This window comes from Rhodnius prolixus, unplaced genomic scaffold, assembly GCF_049639745.1.
Source record: "Rhodnius prolixus isolate KJV_2025 unplaced genomic scaffold, Rpr scaffold_9, whole genome shotgun sequence".
Taxonomy (NCBI): Eukaryota; Metazoa; Arthropoda; class Insecta; order Hemiptera; family Reduviidae; genus Rhodnius; species Rhodnius prolixus.
The window spans coordinates 21,119,076-21,141,005 of NW_027411604.1; the positions used below are offsets into that span (position 1 = coordinate 21,119,076).

Consider the following 21,930-nt stretch of genomic DNA (forward strand, 5'->3'; position numbering starts at 1 on the left):
TGTCTACTTGAGTTTTTTAAGGTTTTATTTTTTTTTAACTAGAAATTTGAAGCGAAAAGATCAGCTGGAGTGGTTAGCAGCTCCCGGATTCCCACGCGGAGGTCCCGGCTTCGAAACCAGCTGCTGACGCTTAGATTTTCTCTTCCTAGGAGCTTCTTATAGCTCACTGTCACCGGTGATGGACAGTGTAACGAGAGAACTGAAGAAAGCTCCGGGCTCAGATGTTGACGCGCTTTAAATCATTAAAATAATAATAATAATAATTGCAGAAAATATTTTAAAAAGAGCTCTAATTACATTAGTCTACAAATTCTGAGCGTGTAGCAGAGTAACAATATTTTGAATTTTTTCTTATTACATTTCTTAATTTCCTAATTAATTCTATTAAATTTAAATTTAGCCTTGAGTTCAATTAATTTTTTCCTAAAGTAATTATTTAGGTAGTAGAACTTGATTATTGAGGATGACACAAAATATGTCCTAAATTCCATTAAAGGGACGCTACCAAGTACGTGATTGATAATAACCCTGCCTATATGAAATTCAGTCCGTATAACGCTGATCAGAGGGTGTATGTGATGATTTATGGAGTACCTGTGGCTTCAGTTCGCTGAAAATCTGTACCATTTTATCTGTTATTACCATATTCGTTTGTCAAAACATTAATTTCTAACTCGTCATGTTTGATAGCGGTAATAAAGGTGTCTCTACAATTAATTCATCATTATATTTTACTGCTTTTAGTAAAACAAAAGCAAAATAAACAACTTTTACTATAGTAATAGACTTTGTTTTACAAAATATTTATTTTATTTATTATTTAACACTGTTTTGATGCAACTATGTATATGAAAGTGGGATTGACCTATATTTACATTTGCAAACATAATTATTAGAGTTCCAAATAATAGAACAAAATTAAAATTAACTAAAAACAATTCTCATAATCAAAAATTAAAATGACTCAAACGATTTGACCTCAATCTGATATACAGGGTGTTCATTTTAAGACGGCTCAAATGCATTTCATGCTTAAACGGTTGTTCTGAGCGAAAAATGGTAGAGGAAAAATTTGTTGCCTGTCACCTCTTGTTTCAGAATGTGTGACTTGATTTTAGATTCCTGCCCGCATACGCGGCTGACGCGCGACCAAAAGTGAGGGTTCGCTGTTGACCCCCATTTTCATATACACAGTTATAAAGAGTATAAAAAGTAATGAAAGAAACCGGAAACCGCAATTCGATGTATGCAAAATTAAAGATGCTAGGCCATTTCAAAATCTGGTATTTTTAATCATATTTCAATTTTTGTAACTTGTCATCAAAGAGAAAGAAGAGCACGCGATAGGTCATTTCTAAGTATTTTTTCATCCCCTTTCTACTAAAAATATTGCCAAGGCAGTAAAGCTTGTATTTTTCTTAATATCGGGAAATAAGTCGTTTTCCGAGTGATTTTTCTAAGAAAAATCAAATGTTAAGAGCTTTAGATGTTCTCAAGCATACACAAAATGGCTAAAAATTAATTTTACATCTGTTACAAACAAGAAGGTTTAATAATTATTTGGTAATTTTGGGAGAGTTGCGTTTAATTACCAAAAAAATTGGAAACCACCCGCCACATATTTTGGTGATCAATATCTTTCATGTAAAGGATCAAAGTTATTCCTTAATTTATCAAATAATGCACTTTATTCGACTTGTGAAGCATGGCTGTGCCTTTAAAGGTGCCTCCTCAGACACAGAGAGCAGTCAAATAACCTCCTGGCTAACCTGGCTGGCGAGCCATAGGAGGCACCTTTGAAACCATCACCAGCTTGCCAATTTGGCGAACTAACGGCTTCCATCACTGGATGGTCGTCGTTCACTCCACTCACGCGTAGTGACAATATCGTAACCAGTGAAGGCCTCCTAAGGTGCGATTATTGATAGTTGAAAACTTGTTTTACAAAATACGACAAGTTTCTAGTCTGTAAGATTCAGTAATTGATAAGATTTATTAAATATACTATTATTGTTGGCTGCCATTTTTACTTATTCGTACACATATTCTTTGAAATTTTAATTTAAAAATACGTCTGATTTGGTTAAATCAGACTGACACAAAATGGGTTTATAAGTGGTTAATCAAACCGTCTATTCTGCGCCCAATTGTTTATTTATTTTTTTAAATAAAAAGCTGGATGAACATCAGAGATTATTGGTGCTAGGAGCTTTTTCCAGTACACTGCTGGACTCATTCCAATCTCGGAAAGCCTTGAATAAAAATGTACGAATTACCTGTCAAGCTCACTTAGAAATTGGCGGACTTTACAGATGTGTGTTCAAAATCACCACGTTTTGCTGTTGAAACTGAATCGTTTGGTCCAATCCCAGGGCTGCTGCATTGATGTGTAGTTCCAAAATGAAATTATGCTAGTGGCCGAAAGTACTTTTGGCACTAACCGGGTCAGTCTTCTTAATTTTTATCAAAAACTAAGTAAAATTTTGTTTGAAATTTTCTGTTCATTTTGGTTCTTGTGTGATAAAAACTATTTAGCCAAAGTAGGGTCATTTTTGTTTAATGTAACCCTGGTGAGGCTTCATTAGCCAACTATAAGATCAACTAGTACTTAAAATGGAATTAAATGAATCAGAATTATAAACACAAAATTGCCACAAAAAGTTTAAAAAAATTCGTATTAAATTTTTAAGAATTGCCAACGCTTTTTTTTTGGGGGGGGGTAAAATAATTTAAAAACACATGCCATTCCCTGTTTGTTGTTTTTTTGTGGCCAAAGTAATCCTGGAATTGGCTGCGGTGATTGCTCTAATTTAAGGTCTTCGAGGGAGAAAAAAAACAGTTCCCAAAAATGTTTCTCAAAGCTTATCTAATCAAAACAAGCTTGAAACTACCTTACACTTCCGGTATAGTGAAGACTAGAATGCAATTTAAAATTTAATCTACAAAATCTGGGATAATCCACTTTAAATCTAGCTTTTACCTCCACTGATGGTACATGGAATATTAAATAAACTGGGATGAAATTAAATGATTTACTGGTGTTGGTTGATGCATAACTGATGAAGAACATAAATTTAGGTATGTTAACCAAAATCAGAAACAAAAAACAAATCCGTTCAAATGAAAGCAAGCCAGGGCATTCTGTTACAAGTTTTAAGATACTCGTAGGTGAATGAAAACATACGATGCAAAAGAAAATCGGAAATGTATGTGTGTTATAGTATCTCTCTCTGTGTGGGATAACACGCATGCGTACATTAGACCAAGATGTTGAGAACATCTCTCAACACCCGGGTTCTAGAGAAAACTACCTTCATCACTTTGCCAGCCGCTTGGAGCGGCTCACTTACTTATACATGCCGACCACTCTTCACCTGTTGAGTAACACGCTAGTACCTGGTCGTACATATGTCTGTCTGCAGCACATGTAAGAACAGGAGGTGGAAAAACAAAAAAACAAATGCGAACTGCTAGTTTTTATTTGTATGTGTGTTTTGTGAGTTTACTACAGCTCTTTGCCAATGGCAGGGGGTCAAGGTGTATTTTCTTTTTTTTTTGGGTACAAAGAATATTTTATAAGGTTCGAAACTGGTGGCAGGTTTTGGTGCGTGCCAGTAAAGTAAGGTGTCTTCCCAATTTCTTTATTTTTACGAGCGAGATAAATGTTACCCTTAAACTGACTATACCCCAGAGAGCGACTTGGAATGGTCCTTATTTAGGTATAAAGCAGGCTATACTAGATTGGGAATGAGAGGTTATATGAGAGAGACTGCTCTTATCTAGAAGGCATGTTAAGGAACAACCCTTTAGCCCACGCACATCCCTTAGGGCTTTAATGTTAAGTGAAACACTTCCTCCTTCTATCCTTTTAACTTTGGTATAAATTTTAGTGTTGGACAGTTGAGGTTAGAATAAGATAGAAATTAATGGAAACAACTTTGTCCTAATTATTTAGTTGTTCCTGGATTAATATGATTTCCTTTACTTTTAAATCACTGCTCTTTCTATCCTTTTAAGATTAGTATAATTCGGGGTTAGACTGTAAAGGTTAGATTAAGATAGAAATTAAAGGATATATTATTACCTGGTCCTAATTATTACGTAGTTGTCCCTAATCTTCTTTAAATTTGGTAACCTCGAAGATCATAAGGAACAGGCCATAATTTTGTTTTGTTTTTGTACTTCTTTTTTCCAATCAAAACCTTAAGTAAGATTTTACTTTGGAATTCTGACTACATTCTCTTAACTCGATAAGTAAGATAGGTATTACTTATTTATTTAATCTTCTTTTTAGCCAAAATTACTGCAAAAAATTTAGATGTAAGACAAAAATCAATCATAATACAAATAGCACATTTATAATCTAGTGATAAATTGAAAAGATAAGTGACTTTTGCAACTTCCTGATAGGTAACAAAATTATAATGTTTTCCGAAAAGAAGGTACTCTAATTGTGTAGATTTTCGATGTTAACTTTTCATACTGATTTGATACTGCTATTCTATCTTCTAACTCGGACGCCACAGCTTCTTCTCATCTGCAAACTCACTGACATAAACTAGAACCCTGGGCCAAGAAGTGGAGAGCCAAATTCAGTACTCAAAAAGGCCAACAGATATCTTGTACTCTTCATCGTAGCTCTTGACCTTCTATAAGTCTTAACTCCACTCTTTTCCTTCTGCTAACTTAGTACGCTATCTTGGGATGTACATCGATAAAAGACTAACGTGGAATCCGCACACTAAGCTTAAAAAGACTAACTCAACCGACTGAACATATTACTATTGCGACTAATTGGCAGACAATCGAAGCTACCACTGGAAAATAAACGACTAATATACAGGGTGCGGCGCCAAAATCCGGACTAAATAAACATTTTTTACAAACATATTTTTGATTGCAAAAACGAAAAGATTTAAAAAAAAAAAAATTTATCCACAATGTTTGTAAGGTCATAAAGAACACATTTACTGAATAGATTCCCCGCTACCTTGAATGACCGCCTCCATTCTCGGTCTGAAGTAAGTGGAAGCGCGCTTTGAAGTGTCACTTTCCTTATCGGCGAATGCCGCTTTAATAGCGGCTCTCAATGATGCGACGTTTGGATGTCTGGACTTGTTAGTGACTCTTTCAACAACGCTCCATACGTAGAAGTCTAAAGGATTGAAATCTGGGCTGTTGGAAAGCCAGTATTCTTTAGACCAAAACATATCGACGTTATCCGGCAACCAATCCGCACACTAGACTTTAACTCAACCGACGGAACAAATTACTGTTGCCACTAATTGGCAGACAATCTAAGCTACCTCTAAACGACTAATATTCAACAACGTACTCAAAATGGTCTCGATTTACGAACTTGAACTATGGGTTTCAACCAAACTTTGAAATTTCCAAAAAAAGAATTCAGTCTTTTCAGTCAAAAATACTTCATCAGGTAATCAGGATACTCCATTTTATGTATCTAAACCCCTCAAGATCTCTCATATGTAACTAAAGAACCAAAATCTAAATACAGAGAATTCTTTGATCCTCTTCCTTTCTGCACGCAGATCCTCTTGCTCAAAATCTTGCCTCCACAACGATTCCAGATCGTCCTCCACGTCGATTGAAACGCTGATGGCCTCGTGACAATCTCCAGTAGTGTAAGAAACTCCAGCGAGAGTGTTGCCGGTGGGCAGCTTCTCTCCTCAAGTTGATCCAGTCATGAAGTCTTCTTTTATCATCTTCACTGATTTCATTTTATTCTTGTTGTAGTTTGTGATCAGCAACTAACTATCTAAACAGCTCTACAGCCCATAGTGAGCCTTGGCTTCCCCAACAATGCTCCACCAGTCCTCTCTACACATGGCCCTTCTCTTCCATCCAGTTCTCCACATTCAGCACTTTAAGGTCCCTTTCAACATCCTGGAGCCAACGTCTTCTCGGTCGCCCTCTTCTTCTCGTACCGAACAAGTCTGCAAATAACATTTTCCGAGGCATTCTGTCCTCCGCCATTCTCGCAACATGTCCTAACCAATCAATCCTAATTGTGAACAGCAAACAAAGTTTAAAAAAATTAAATAAAACCATTGCATATTCCAACATATTGATTTTAAAATCGAACACTCGTACGATCAAACGTTTAGAATGTTCTGTCTTGTAGTTCCCAAATGTCCGTACAGAATGTGCACTGTAACTATCTTTAGTTGAAAGGTTTTTAACGCACACACTGACAGTGTTTGTGAGTGACGTGCGGTAAATGATGGAAAAGCTTACTTTCTCTGACGTCACAACGCCCTCTCACTCTCGCTAGCATTTCCCGACCATAACGGAAACGCCTTCTCTCTCCGCAGAATACGTTTAACTCTACAACCAATCTTCAGTTGGTCCACACAAAACCCATCTACCATACAAACCCGGGCACACCCTGTACCGTTCTAAACAGCCTCGCACACGTTCTCTTCTTCTACTTCTTCCTCCACCTCAGCAAGGCCAATTCCTCTCTTGTATTCTCGCCAGATATAAACTCTATTTCCTGGTTGTTAAAAGAAATCGGCCCTACACCCCCGCCTAGAGCTCTATTATACTGCATTACACTTCGTGTTTTTCCGTGTTTCTGTGCGGAGTGGAGGCGATTGTAAAGGTAAGGCGGCGCTGTAAAGCGAGTCTTTACCTACACACTATACATATCTTACCTAAGCAAAAGTTCTAGCACACCAAGCGTTGAGTTCTTGTTTTGTGGCCACGTTTATAGAGCGCGGGCGGGCACGTGACAGAGTGGGTATGGCGTGCGTTACATGAACAAGTTTTGGTGGACTTGGGTAGTAACATGATCGATTCTTGCGCACACACAGTCGATTATTTATGTTCCAACTTGGTCTTCAAGCCTCCACGTTTCTTTCCGACCCCCTCTCTGTCCGTCATCCCTCTCTCCAGGTTTCGATTCCTTTATTAATCACAATTATTAATCCATATTTTCATTTAAAATTCAATCTACTTTATTCTTAATTAATTAATGAAGGGAATCTAATTAATAAAGGATAATTAAAACCAGTGATTTGGCTTCTTTATTGGCTCCAAAATTGAGCTTACCCAAAATATATATATATCTTTTTTTAAAGAAAATACCGGATTATTATTTTAGCACTGCCTGAATTCAGCAAATTTTTCCTGATTTTCTATAAATTTTATTTCCAAACTATTGCCCACAATTATAAATAAAATTTTCATTTTTCTGGAGTTTTGAAACTATACATGCTGTTGAAAAGAATTTAAGTTCCATATATTTACCAAACGAATACCTCTTGCAGTTTGTAAACATTTTTTTATTCAAAGCTTCTAAATATTTTTGTTTTTTTGCTTTATTTATTTTCATAACTACAGTAAATTTCTGCAATAAATGAAGCTGATACAATATGATACATAGAATAAATACATGAATAGCATAAGGCGAGAATTCATCCATTGGTGAAACTCCCAAAGTGGTACAGTTCGCCTATTGTACACTTGGCACTTACTTCATTTAGAAGATCGCGTGGCCACCTGCGTTTCAGCCGTCTTGGAGGATTATTTGGTAATGTAGTACGTTGGAATACTGAAAGATTAGGATGTGACGTAATTGAGGCGTGGAATTTTACGCAACGGGGTCTTGCAGTTTCTGAAACATAAGGAACAAGGAAATATCGGTGCAAGGTAGAGTTTTGTTACATAGTAAGGAGCGTTAGCAATTCGATGGAGTATTTTTGATTGAAAAACTTGGATTTTGTAGATATTGGAAGGCTTTGGCTGGGCCCCCAAAGTCCAGACAGGTTTCAGATTTCCAAATTAAAATCAATTCTTCTTAATAATCAAAAAAGAAATGCCTTGCCATATTTTTGCTGATAAGCAGCGGTAGAAGTATCAATGTTAACAGACAAAATTAAATGCTATTGTAAACAATGTATATATAATTTTTAAATAATTCATCAATGATTTTTTGTCAACTCATTTTTATATTCTTTAACGAGGCGCCACAGTAGCCAAGCGGTTAGAGGCGAGACCTGTAAAGTTAATATGTATTGTTGGTACTGGGTTCGATTCCCGGTGTTAGGCCTTCGATTTTATTTAATAGTTAATAAAAGAAATTTACAGTAAAGTATGTTTGCTAGTCGCCTCCGTCCACGACCACTAATTTGGCAGTTGGACGTAAAGCCCGCCTGAAAAAAATAGGCAATTACTTTACTTATATTCTTTAACACCTTAGAGATCCATTAAAATTTCAAGTGATAGTCAAAAGCTGTTGTAGGCTGCTACATAGAGTTGTAGACAGCATAATGGAGCGCAAGCTAGAAGTAAAGTAAACTAAAGTAATTAATTGGCTATTTTTTCAGGTGGGCTTAAATGTCCAACTACCAAATTAGGTGTCTTGGACGGAGGCGACTAACAAACATACTTCATTGTAAAATTCCTTTTATTAACCATTAAATAAAATCCAAGGTTTAAGACCCAGTACTACAATACATCTTAGCTTCGCAGGTCTCGCTTCTAATCGCTCGGCTACAGTGGCGCCTGCTAGCGAGAAGTAAAGTAAGTAGAAAAAGAGACTAATTTGTGAAAAAACCATTACTGAGACAAGGGGAATCTCAAATTGGAGAAATGTTTCCGGTTGAATCTCAGTTTTTTGTGATATTCTAAGGCAGCATTTCCCAACCTGTGATACGCGAGTTGCTGGTTGGTGATTCGCCAAAAAAAAAATCAATAATGGTGGACCTAAAAAATTTAAAAAAATAAAGCATAAAAATATCATAGTAAGGTTTTTTTCTTCTAATACATAAATAGTTATTTATTTAACAAGTGTGGAAAGTAGTACTTTTCCTCACGCGAGGCAGGGTTTGCACGTACGAGCGAGCGAAGCGATGCGAGTGCAAGTGCAAATTGCCGAGTGTGAGGAAAATACTTTACACTAGAGTTAAATATTATATTTTTTCTGCAACCATTTATTAACTAATAAAATTAAAAATTTCATTTTTACAGTCTACAAAAAGTAATTTATTTATTATAAACATTTATTGTTATATTACAATTATTTACATTACTTACGTATTTACATTACTTATTACATTTTCTGCTGTTTCTTTTATTGATGGAGGAGTGTTTTCTAAACAGGAATCACTAGAATCCATTTTAAATTTCTATAAGGTAACACTATAACCTTTTTAACTGTTATAATTAAAAATATCTAATTATTTATTAAAGTATTATTTTTATTTCTGTATTCCTTTCAATTTTTATTTTATTTTTTAATATTCGTTTTTTAATTATTTAAATAAAATAAATTTAAATAAGCTTATTAGAGTTTTACAGAAAATATTTATGTTAATAACAAAACTTCTTATATCAAGGAAGCACAATAAAGTTTTTCCACTCACTAGTGCGGAAAATGACACTAATGGGAATTTCCCCCCACTAGTGTGGGAAGTTGGGCATTATACAGCTGATTTTAATTGTGTAATGAGAACTTCCCTACATGGTTGCAGAAAAAAATTATTTTAATTAATAATATTATGCAGTGAAGTTGTTAATATGTACAGTAATAAGGTTGGTCTGTCTCAAGATATAAGAGAAAATATAATAGCACATTCAACGGGGATTAAAATTGTCTTTCATGGATTCTTTTCTAAAACCGAAAAATACAAATGATAATTGGATTTCAAACCTCTTCTGTAAAGAAAATTTAGGAAAAGCTACATCATTATCAATAAAAGATGAAGAAAATTTAATAGAATAATTTTTAGTAGAATAACCTTGAAGAGAAAATAATTTATGCAATTTTTAATTATTTAAAACAAGTTTAAAACTAAGATCTTATACTTAACAAAGTTTATAAAGTGAAGATGAACTTGAACTCCTTTATAACAGATACGTTGTAACTCTATACAAGCAAAGGTAATAATAATTACACACTCGGAATAACTAATTTTCACGAAATACAATCATTTTTACGAAGTGGTACAATTTAGCATGATGTACTACCAAGTGGTACGTGAGCCAAAAAAGGTTGGGAAACGCTGTTCTAAGGTAAAGAAACTAGGATTAGTAAACAGGGTAACATGTGTGCGATTGGTAAACCTGTTGTTAATTTTTAATTAATTTGATTCTCTTAATTTGATTTGAAAGCAGAAAAAAAAAAAAAAAATCAGCCTTTTTATTTACTATAAAAGAGTGCTTTTTGGTTTTATCTATTTGCAGGTGTTTGTAGGAGCGTATGTAGAATTAAGCAAGACTTTAGCGTCTCTCCAGTTAGTTGTTCCACTCTCTTTTATTTCTCTTTCTCGCTTCCCCCCACTCTTAGCCGCTCTCTCCCTAGAGGCTTTACTTGACGGCAAGCTTGTAAAATATTCACTAGTGGACTAAGTTTACGTAAAAGTTTTGTAAAAGGTCTCTAAATGTTGTAAGGGGTGAAAAGATAGGAAAGAGGAATGGTTAGGACCCATGCGGCTCCAGCGTCTATGTGTGTTTTAGTGTGCGAAAGGTAGTGGCTGATGGCCTAAGTGTCTGTGGGTGTACAAGCGCCAAAGTGAGGATGAGGAAGAAGAACCAAGCAGGCGGAGGGGAAGTATTCTCTCCCTGCCCCTACATTGGCAAGATGGGAAAGCGCAGAATGTCCAGGCCCTGTGGACCATTAAATTTCAAACGGCATGCAAGATAAAACGAGTTCTGGAGGGACTGTTACTTAGCGTTTGGGCCCTCGGGTGTGGTGCTTGTTCATTCAGAGTGAGCGACAGGCTAGGCGAACACTCTGTGTGTACTCTGCTAGCCCGTAGTTGGTTCTTCAGTGGGCAGGAAAGTCGTCCTAGCACCGCCGCCGCGTGGCCAGCACTCTTTTACACAAGGGTTCGACCCTTGGTTTTATTTAATAAGTTACTTCAGAAAGCCTACCGCTCTCCCAGTCATCATGAGCCTCCATCAGTTCAACATTACGTCATAAAGAGTTTTTTTTTTTTGTTTACCGCTGTGACTTCAACATTTTTACGATTGACGGTGTTGATTTACTTTTCCTTCCTTCCATATGTATAATATATGATCTTGTTTTACATCAGAAAAACAAAAATCCTCTTACTTTAAATTTGCTGCCTATTGGCAACAAGTAACTTTGATTACATACATACAATACCATATACATCAGCCAAATGTCCTATATGAATTGAACGAGAGACTTCCTCCTATGTCCATTCCGCTGACAAAGGATGTCGATGAAATGACTTCGAGTGATGTCCTCATCTATAACGCAAACTAGGTCGTCATTGTTTCAGGAGTGGATACTTGGAGACAGTCGGTTATGAACGGGGATTGTGGAAGTACGGTATGTAATTTGATATAATGGGATTTACAAATGTACACCAAGAACAAATAAGATGTTTAAATCAATCTGGAGGAATATCATATGCATTAAAGATGGTGATTATGATTATCGACTTACGTGTAATTATGATTACACTTACTTATATGGTCCAAATTGAGGCTACGAACAGTTGTTCAGAGAGTGAAAAGGGAATAGTTGACTTCTAGATAGTAAAAATTAGGCTTTCATCAACTAGACTTTCTATTACTAGATGACGAATATTATGGGGAGGAGTTGATGCAGTGGTTAAGAGCGTAGCTTTGTAAGTGGGTAATTTCAAGATCGAATCCCGCGTATAGCTATTTTTTATTTGTTAGAAAAGAATGTTAATAGCAAATTATGTGCTTCCGTTCTCGTCTACGATACAATTTTGGTAAGTTTGACGTTAAGTCCTGCCTGAAAAAATAGGCGATTACTTTACTCTTACCCTTTTACTAAGTAAGGGAAGTATTGCGATCAAATCAGATTTTGAAATTTTGTTTTTACAAAATTAAAAAAAAAATCTACAGGTGGCTAAGAGTTTAAATTACAACCTTTTTATCTGAAAAATTAAAGGCATCAGATGGCACCTTCTTTGAAAGGATTTGAGAACCATCTTCAATATTTATTAAATTTAATTAAAAAAATAAATTAAATCAATATTTGTTTTAAAAACTAGACTTCAGCAAAAATATTTCTCTATAATTGTTATATTGAGGGTAACTCAAAGAGATATTAACCAATGTTACTTAATCATTTAAATTGTATTCTTTATAATTAGTTCTTGAATCGATACTAATTTTTCCCCAATCTAAATAGATTATTATTATATTTATTTATATTTGACGATCTAAGTTGTGCTTTCATTTAAGGGATTTTAATCTCTAGTTGCTGTAGATTTCCTGGGTATGGTCCAATTAAGTTTCAGCTGCTAGTGATTTTTAATGTTTAAGATTATTTGTTCAAATACAGATACATAAACAAAAATGGCCACGATAGCCGAGCGTTTAGAGGCGAGACCCGCAAAGCTAAGATATATTGTTGGTATTGGGTTCAATTCCCGGTCTTAGGTCTTAGATTTTATTTAATGGTAAATATGGAATTTCTTTGTAAAGTACTTTTGCTAGTCGCCTCTGTCCACGACATCTAATTTGGTATTGGGGAAGTAAAGCTTGCCTGAAAATTAGGCGTTACTTTACTTTAAAGGAATCAAAATTTTCAATTAACTTCTCTAAACTCTTTGTACTTAATAATTAAAACATTTAAAAACGAGGGCCTGCATTTTTCGGCAGAGAAACAAAAGTAATTTAATGTTATAACAATTTTCCCATTTAGGTAAACAATAAATTCATATCTTTGTAATACTTTCCTTCCTGAACACCCACAAGCCGAACATGTTGCCACGAAATGGAAAAATATTCTAATCTCTGTCTATTTACAGAAGTAAATAAGAGATATTAGTGAAAAGGGAGAGTTAAAGATAGCCTGGAAATGGAGGTCGAATGATGTTGATGATGAAAGTGAATCAGTAAGAGTTGGGTTTAGATCATACCATAAGTCTGGATGCTATAGATGAGAAGGAAGCTGTAGCCCCTTCGGCTATTTTGCTTGGGACTAGCTCACTGTAAACAAGAACCGTTACATCGCTAATTAGCCTCCTTCCATTGGCCGTGGCTCTTGTATCATCCTTCAAGCTATAGCATTCCACTAACTGCACTTAACATTGCTCTTATTCACAAATCAAATCTGCGATGACCAAATCACTAGCTACATTAAAAGTAAGGCTTGTTTACCTTCAAATCTTTTTAGCTGTCACAATATTTATGAAGTTTTTCAGCTGCATTTTAGGTTATAATTTTAGGAAAATTGTGAGTATTTTGGATTAGAAATACTACATGCTGGTAACTGGAGAAAGTACCCACTTATTAAATCACTAGTTTTATCTCAAGGGGTTGCCATGCTAGGATCTGCGCCCATTAGTCTGTAACACATCAAATTTAAATTTTATTAAAATCTAAAAAAAGAGTTTAATAAATCAAGATTCCTCTCTCCTTATATAGACCTTGCCTATCGCTCCCTTCAGTCCCATATAGAATCTCTTGAGCCTAGGCTAGAGAAATGGAGAATTAAAATAAATGAAAACAAATTTAATTACATTAGATTCTCCCTAAGGCGAACTATCCTTCCATCCATTTACCTAAACCTCACTCCTCTTCCCACAACAGATTGTGGTAAGTACCTAAGACTCTTCATGGTCAAACGCCTAACCTGGGAATCCGTATACTAGACTCAAACAGAAAGAACTAAGCAGACGAGTCAAACTTCTCTCTAGACTTCTCGACAAACGATCTAAACTCTCGCTACAGAATAAACGACTTATCTACCCTATACGGCGTTGGCCACGTGACCTCATTGCTTCCCAAACTCCAACAAGTTCCTAGAGAGTTCCAGCGCTGGCTGGTTTCTCTCATCCCGTCATCCTGGTTGTGGCACTGAGCCAGCTCTGTGGCAGAATCAAATGTTTCTTTGTTCTACACTTTTGCTAGATGTATATTTTGTACAGTTGCAAATAAATAAAAAAAAATAAAAAAATCTACACTATGATACTAAAAGCTGTCTGGACTTAAGGAATGGAACTTTTGGGCTCAGCCAAAGCTTCCAATATCTACAGAAAGAACTAAACGTACGATTCAAATTTCTCTCTAGACTTCTCGGCAAATGATCTAAACTTTCACTACAGAATAAACGACTTATCCACACCATGATACTGAAACCTGTCTGGACATGCGGAATTGAACTTTGGGGCTCAGCCAAAGCTTCCAATACCTACAGAACCCAATCCTTTCAGTTTAAAACACTCCGTTGAATCGTTAATGCTTTTTCCTTTGTTTCTAACTCTACCTTGCACCGAGATCTCCTTGTTCTCTAGTTTCTAAAGCTGCCAGATCCCATTATGTTAAATTTCACGTATTAATACTATTACAGGTAGCTTGCCTCGGGGCTTTGCCCTCGCCGCCTGTGGGATGTTTTTTTTTTTTTTCCTTTGGCGCTACAGTTCTATTGCAGTAGAGCTTGAAACTTCTTTGGCCGCCTTTGTTCGCCAGCTCTTTGTAGCTTCTGTACAGCCTTGTAGCCTCTGAAGATATCTCCAAATAATGGAAAAATTAATTTGATAGAAGTTGTTTCTCTCTCTAATTATTGATGGAGCCATATTGGAAAGAATTATATAGTTGAGTGTGTTATGCTGCTCAAGCTAGAGCACAGCCTCCTCAACTTTCAGAAGAGATAGGGGCCTTAGTACAGCAACCATTCTCCGCCATTGCAGGTTATATCCTTTAGCGGGAAGAAAGACAAGGCTGTATAAGAGGCTTGCCAGGTAGTTAAAGTGTAATATGAAATTCTATGGAAGCATTATATAACTATGTGTGGAGGTAGGCTGCACGGCCTCCTGTAATCCAGTGGCGGCTCCATACCCTTATAGGGTATCCTCTTACTTCTTATTCTTTACGCTTACTATGTACCTACTTCCGCCCATCTTCTCATCATCATCTTGCCCTAAGTTCCCCCGCCACGCATGCGTGTGTACGTGTGACAAAGGCTTATCTGTAACGAGAACTTAACTTTCTCCTCTTCTACTTATTTCCACTTCTACCTAACCTATCTCAGCCCGTATATGCAAGTCCTTTTGCAGAAAATGAAAATCTCCTTGGGCTACCCTCGCCTCTTAGGTTCCCAATATGCGCCTGGACCGCTACATCTTCCATACTAAGCAGCTAAGCAAGAGCATTAAATAAGCTCTTATTTAGAAAATATATATACATGTATTCATACATCATTGCATTACAAAAAATACTAATAAAGTGATCGGACACTAAATTATTGATATTATTTTACAGCTCAGAAAAGCTGTAATGTAGAGTTCCATAAGAAGGGAAAAAAGAGAAAATGGGTAGATTATTTTATGAGTCAGGTAATAAACTTTTTCAAGTCAATAAAAAACATCTGATCCTGTTTTATGTTTCAAATAATGGACGTAGAAAATAAAATAAAAATATGATTTAAAATTTGCCAATATATTTCTCTTTCCATAACTTAGTGAATATAATATGGGTTGAATAAACTTAAAAATGGCCTAATTCACTGTTATTAAACATGGCTCAGTTTAAAAGTGTCATTTGGTATTTAATTATATTTTTATTTTAATTAATTTATTTGTAAAGTGAGATTGAAAACAATAACACAATTTGGTCGTTTCAACTTGTTAAAAATATTCAAAGAATTTGCCAATACTTTGAACAAAAATAAACTTTTTTTTAGCTTTAAATTAGAGGAGAAGGTGGTAATTTGGGACCGGGGTTGGAATTTGGGACACCCCTGTTTTTTGTGAAACCAGTAGTGGCTATCTGTTAGTTTTTGGTGCCTTACTACTCTTTCAGGGGAAGGCTTTGTCTGCTGTAGAAGGCAGCGCCGTCAATCGAGTGGCAGCTTTGTCCAAGAGAGGACCGTGTTGATTTTGTCAATGCTAAAAAGTTTTCTTAAGGTTGATTTTCCTCTGCTTTTGGTTATTACCGAGGAAAGTTAGAATAATTTCCCTTAGACATTAAAAATGTAGAGAGTTTTAATTGCCAGTATTATGGATTTTAAATATGTCTTTATTTTAAATATTGTATTTGTTCCCGTTTTGTTATTTTAAAATGAGATATGTGCAGTGTGCAAAGAGATTAGTTTACAGTTTTTTTTTTGTTTTTTTTTGTTTTATTGTCCGGCTCCCAACGGTCTGAGGGGCAGTGAACTGGCCCCCCTGCGTAAAAAGTTTGGGGACCCCTGGACTAAAGGATTCAGATGTGCCAGTTAAATGATTTGGATTGAGGCTTTAAGAAAATTTTGAGGTCCTTAACATGGTCAATGCTTAGAAGATTAAACAGCTTGGCAGAACCCCATAGTTCGATGAGGTAGATCCATATTGGTTTGAGTAATCTGTTGTACAAGGGAACTTTAGTCTTTAGTGATAGTTGTGATCTGTTGTCTAATAGTTTTGACGTGAATACGTCTTTAAATTTGCTAACATATGGAGGCAATCCAAAAAAACCTAATGATAACAAAATCGGGGGATACAGTTTGGCATTATAGTTTCAAATCTGTTCAGGCCACATTATAAGTTTTGCAGTGTACTGTACCCGAAGTTAAATTATAATTTAAAATATTAAAATAAATTCTAGGAGGGCTACATTCTATGCTGTTTGCTGCCTAACAGCAAACAAAAAAGTTAAACTTTGCACCTTGTTGCTGTGCCCAGCAACAAGAGTCAGTACTCAGTAGTAGTACGGTGCCAGCCACATACGAGCAGACATCAGGGCTTAGTCGGAGTATTGTTTACCTCGCCTATCCCTTGCTCAATTTCTTTGCATTGTCTTATACTTACGTTTTGTACAATTACAACGTTTATGATTATACTTGTACAATTACAACGGTTATAATTATATTTGTGCAAGTACAACGTCTTTGTTATTAATTTGCAAATCAAGAACAAAATAGTGAGTGCAAGTGCGGTAGTGGAAGGCTCGAACGTTTCCGCCTACGATAACGCCTCGTACATGTACGTGAGCAGTTCCGGCGTCCAGCAGGCGCATACCTACGATTATCGTCCGTAGAGAAGCACACCATATATAGCCAGCGGCTTAGCCTAATGGTAGCGTGAGCGACTGCTGACACTAACGCTTCACACCGCAGGTTCGATTCTCACCAGCATCAAATCGGTATTTAGACTTTTTTACTTTACTTTTTATTCCATAAAATAATTATTTTCACATTTTTATGTTTTGGGCATCCATTCCAACCTTATAATTTAACTTCAATTATAATTATAAGTGCTAAGTGGTAATTGTGGTCATTTTCTCTGTATTTAAGGACCCTCCAATCCCCATTGGGCCTACCTTCTTTAAACAGGGTGCGGAAATAGTAAGGTTCCGCACGGAACCCTATCACGCCCCGACAAAATCTATCGTCTACATCCAAAACTAAATTAGACCACTGGATAGCTAAAGAATCAAAGAATTCATTACGATAAGCGAGGACTGTGACGCATCGCGCGCGGTGGAGGGGGAAGGGCCGCCATTTTGGGATCATTTAGCTGCGTATCGAGATTTACAATTAGTATAACTTTTGACTCGGAGTAGCTACGATGTTCGTTTAAGTTTTAATCGTCAGCTGTCGTCACAATCTATCGATTGTATATAAAACATTAGTGTAAACTAGTGACAGTGAATATAATAAGCTGTTGGAATAATAAAAAATTATCAAAAATATATAATGTCACCCTATACGCGACGAAAAGCCAAAACCAAATACAGAGATCGTATACGGTTGGAAAGGACTTCTCAAAAACAATCGAATGGTAATACTAAAACACCATATGACCGAGTCAAGCTGTGCCGGGAACGTAAAAGAATGAATGCGGCCGAACGGATCAACGACAGTGTCAGTACATCTGCAGCTGGGGCGGTTGAAATTATGCAAGTGGATGATGAAATCGCTTCTACATCGACAATGGACTGTATAGGCATAGATTGTGTTCGATCGTCGATTTGTTTCCTTGATTTCATCCTAAATACATAAATAAAAATATTTTATATCAAAAAACCCGTTAGGTAAACGTATTCACGTACAACACACGGCCGTGTCCATGACTCAGCGACACGTTAATTTTTTTGGGGGGCTGAACCATTTCATAAAAATCGCTTTACTTTTTGGATTCAGAGGAACCCAAAGCTGATATTACTGGTTCAATTTCCAAAAATTTAACATGATCACTATATTTCCCTTAACCTAGATATAATAAGTAAATTAAATAAAGGTTTCTGGTTAATGAAGAAGTGACAACGAGGATATTGGTCTCCTTTAAAGATCGTAAATTATTAATAATGTCAATAACAAGCTGAACTGAACGAGATAGAACAGCCACTCAATATACGATGCAGAGATAATAAAAAGTTGAAGAGAAAAGGGAAACACTGGATTAAGAAAGATTTTTGTTGAATAATTCCTATGGATGTGATTGTAGTGGTGTAGCCAGCACTTCTATCTGGGGCCTTCGCATTTTGCCTGACCATTGATAAAGAATATTTGTTTGGTTGGAACTCAACTGACTAACAATCTAGCTCTGAGATAAAAGATCTTCAACTTTGGTCCCTGGCTATTGTTATTTCTTCTTCTTTCCCAAATATATATCCTATCATTAATAAATTTCCTTTTTCGTCTTTCTCGATTTTTCCTCTTTTTGGTGGGAGGGGGTGATTTTCTTGTGGAGCATTATTTGTCCCTGTTTCAACCTTGTATCTTAACTAAAAGATTGCCCGTTTCAAGGCTCTTTCACTCCATTCTTGCTGCCCCTTTATCTTAAACTTCCTCCCGCATGCCATCTTATTGGGCTCTCCCCTATTTAAGATCCCATGGAGATTTATCATGAATTAACCAGCCACCCTCCCATCCATAGCCAACAAAACTAGCCACAAATATGGGCACTGTCCTTAAACTTTCCCACTGGTAATACCCCCAAGATAAGGGGAGACATCAATTAGGAGGTAAAAGGAATGGCTAAGCCAGCCTTTTGGAACGTCCCCAGTCTTTAAATTGGAGCTTGGAGCTTTATTCGAAGAAGTCCTTTCCTTAAACTCACACAGACGCACATATATTGCCAACTCTCAACAGCGATTTATTGCGGCTGCGTGCTTGTACTACGTATTCCTCTCCGTCCATGTCTTTTATTTCCCTCTTCACTTTATTACATTCTTTAATTTAATAGAATAGAATTTTAATTTAATAATGATGTTTTATGCTATATACGAGTATGTAAGACGGTTTTCGAAACAGATTTTATTATTCTGTAAAGAATACGATTTTATAAATAAATTAATACAAAACATTAATACATACATAATAATAGCGCCTTAAAACATTAAAAAACAAAAATTATTATTACGCTAAATTTAGTAAAGGAATTTCAAAGTTTTTTATAGCTAGTACTGAATAATTTTCAATCACTGCATTTACACTATTTCTGAGTGTACAAATACTCATATTTACATTAATCAAATCAACAAAATTATGTAAAATAATTAATAAATAGTTAATTTCATTATTAATAAATCTGTCTCAAATTTAAAATTATAAGGTAGCCATATCTTTTATTCATTATACGAAATTTTAGATTTGCCTAAACTTGATAATACGTAACTTTTCATATTAGTTGTAACATCACAATTCGGTGAATAATTTCACGCGATAGAGATGAATGTAGTTTAATATTTTTTTTTTTGAAATTACTCCTAAATAAATTCAGTAAACTGATTGATAACTCAGTTAAAATTTACTACTCAGTTAAAATGTTGGTAACAACTAATCAACTTCAAGGTACCACCACTCGTAGAAACTGAATTACAATAACTTTTGTTATGATGTGTACATAAAAAACAGATATTTGTAATTAAAATTTGAATTTAATCCTTAATTTGTACATATACTTTTAAATTTAAAGTTAATTCAATACACTAAATTCAGTAGCCTTTTCCTCTTAGACTAGCTACTAAATTAGTGAAATGATGGCAGACAAAAATTACTATCAGTATCTCATCTTTACAAACTTACTAAAATAACTATTTTTATAATAAATAATGTAACTGTACTTAAAAAATTATGTAATAATGATTTTATATTATTATTATTTTTTTTTTGAACGGTATGAAAAAAACTTATTTGCGATAAAAATATCATTCTAAACGTGCTTTTTGATGTAGTAACGTACCATACCTTTGGGCCATCCGGCTATTCTCTCTTTCTTGGTTCGTAACAATGGTTTTTTCCGAGGCAGGGTCGTTGGCCCTGCGCTCAACCACTAACCTGGAAGACCAGGAGCGTTATTTCGAAGAGCTCACTGCTAGAAGAGTTGCCGTCACCTTGGCTAATGAGTCTCTTCTATCCATTCGCGGTAAGTCATCTGACTCGACATATGGATGCTGCCGTTGACTAAAAAGATAGTTCTTCCGACACCACCCTGACTATGTGACCCGCTTCAGTCAACATAGTTTGTAGATCATTTTGCCATTTACGAGGAAGCGATCTACTTTACCCCCATTTTCCAACACCCGGAGGGCGCAAGACGTAGAGGTCGTCCCAGGATAAGATGGTTGGATGACGCAGAAAGAGATCTGCAAAAGGTGGGTGTTAGAAGATGGCGCCTAAAAGCTGAGGACAGGGAAGAGTGGCACTTTCTCTTGAATGAGTTCCAGGTCCTACTATAGGATTGTAGCACCATGGGAAGAAGAATGTACCATTCCTAAAGATTAGTTGGATCTCAGAGCTCTAAAAAAAAAAAACCTTTTAATGTCAATATGTTGCCTCGCTAAATTGTTTCTACGCAATAAAATTCTAAGTATTCCAATAAACATTCGAACTGTTTGGAAGAATCCTGTCAAAACATGAACAAAGAAAGCAGATAACCGTCGTTTTCAATTTTTTTGCTCTTTTATCGTAATAAAGGGGCGCTTTTAAATTTGAATTGAAAGTAATTTAAATCGACATATGTATCGTTTTAATGCAGAAAAAATGTTAAAAATAGGAAATATGGATTTTATTGTTGAGGTGTTAAGTATTGTATATTAGTCTGTGAGGATTTATGAAGATGTATGGAGAAAATAAGGAAATAAATAGAATCAAACAGGAATGAAGGAAGGTTATTGTAATGGGTTTTGAAGAGCAAAGAAGAAACCTCGCAAATACCTCACTCATCTTTCTTTAATATGGCTTCCTCTTTTTAACCGTTCTTTAGTTCATATCTCTATCTCTTTCTATGAGCCATCACAATAGAAGTCCTTCCATCGCCTGTCTTATTATTGCATAGGGCATGCTTCTTTCTTAAAGCCAAGTTTTAGAATAAAAATACCACCTGATTGGATGGAGTGAAGGATTGTAGTAAAGAAATACAAGATTGGGTAGAAGGTTAAAGTTTTGTTGAACCAGTCACGAGCTCGAATCTAAAAAAAAAAGTATTCAGTAGGGTGTTTTCAGAAAGGAAATGCTCTGTACAAGCCTTTCAATTGGTTTCCTAAGGTTTCTTTCACCGTGCTTGTCGTCCTTCTTCGATCTTTTCTTTATTTCTCTTTACTCCAGCAAATCGAACGAGGAAAACAAGGTCGAAAGTAGAGAAGGAGTGTTCCCGCAGGTTAAGGGGTACTTTGTTACTACCCCTAGAGCTATAATATTTGGAAAAAGGACGAAAAGGATGCCATGTCTATGTTGCAACTGTAGTTTCTATGTTGTTGTGAAAAGCGGTCCCAATTATTAACATCAAAGCGAACACGGCCAGGTCAGCGTTTCCAGCCTTTTTAACCCTCTCTTACTCACAGAATCTCACTATTTCTCTCTTTAGCTATCAGCACCTCTTTGGCTTCCATCGTCTTATACCTCACAGTCAACTTTCATCACAATCTGAGTTGCTGTAAGTCAGCTAGTGGGGGTGAGTTCCCAACACTACAAGAGTTGCACAACACTTCTACCGCCTCCGTCTCTCACTTGCCTTCTGTCAAAATAAACCT

General features: G+C 35.9%; 1 protein-coding gene and 1 non-coding gene across 3 annotated transcripts in view; both read left to right on the plus strand.

Annotated features, from left to right (window-relative positions):
• Positions 1–21,930, plus strand: part of bru3 (CUGBP Elav-like family member bruno 3) — an 838,385-nt gene that overhangs the window by 332,097 nt on the left and 484,358 nt on the right. The window lies entirely within an intron of this gene.
• LOC141454835 (U4 spliceosomal RNA) lies at positions 1,868–2,001 on the plus strand. Its single transcript, XR_012458983.1, has one exon. It is a non-coding gene; the product is annotated as a U4 spliceosomal RNA (small nuclear RNA).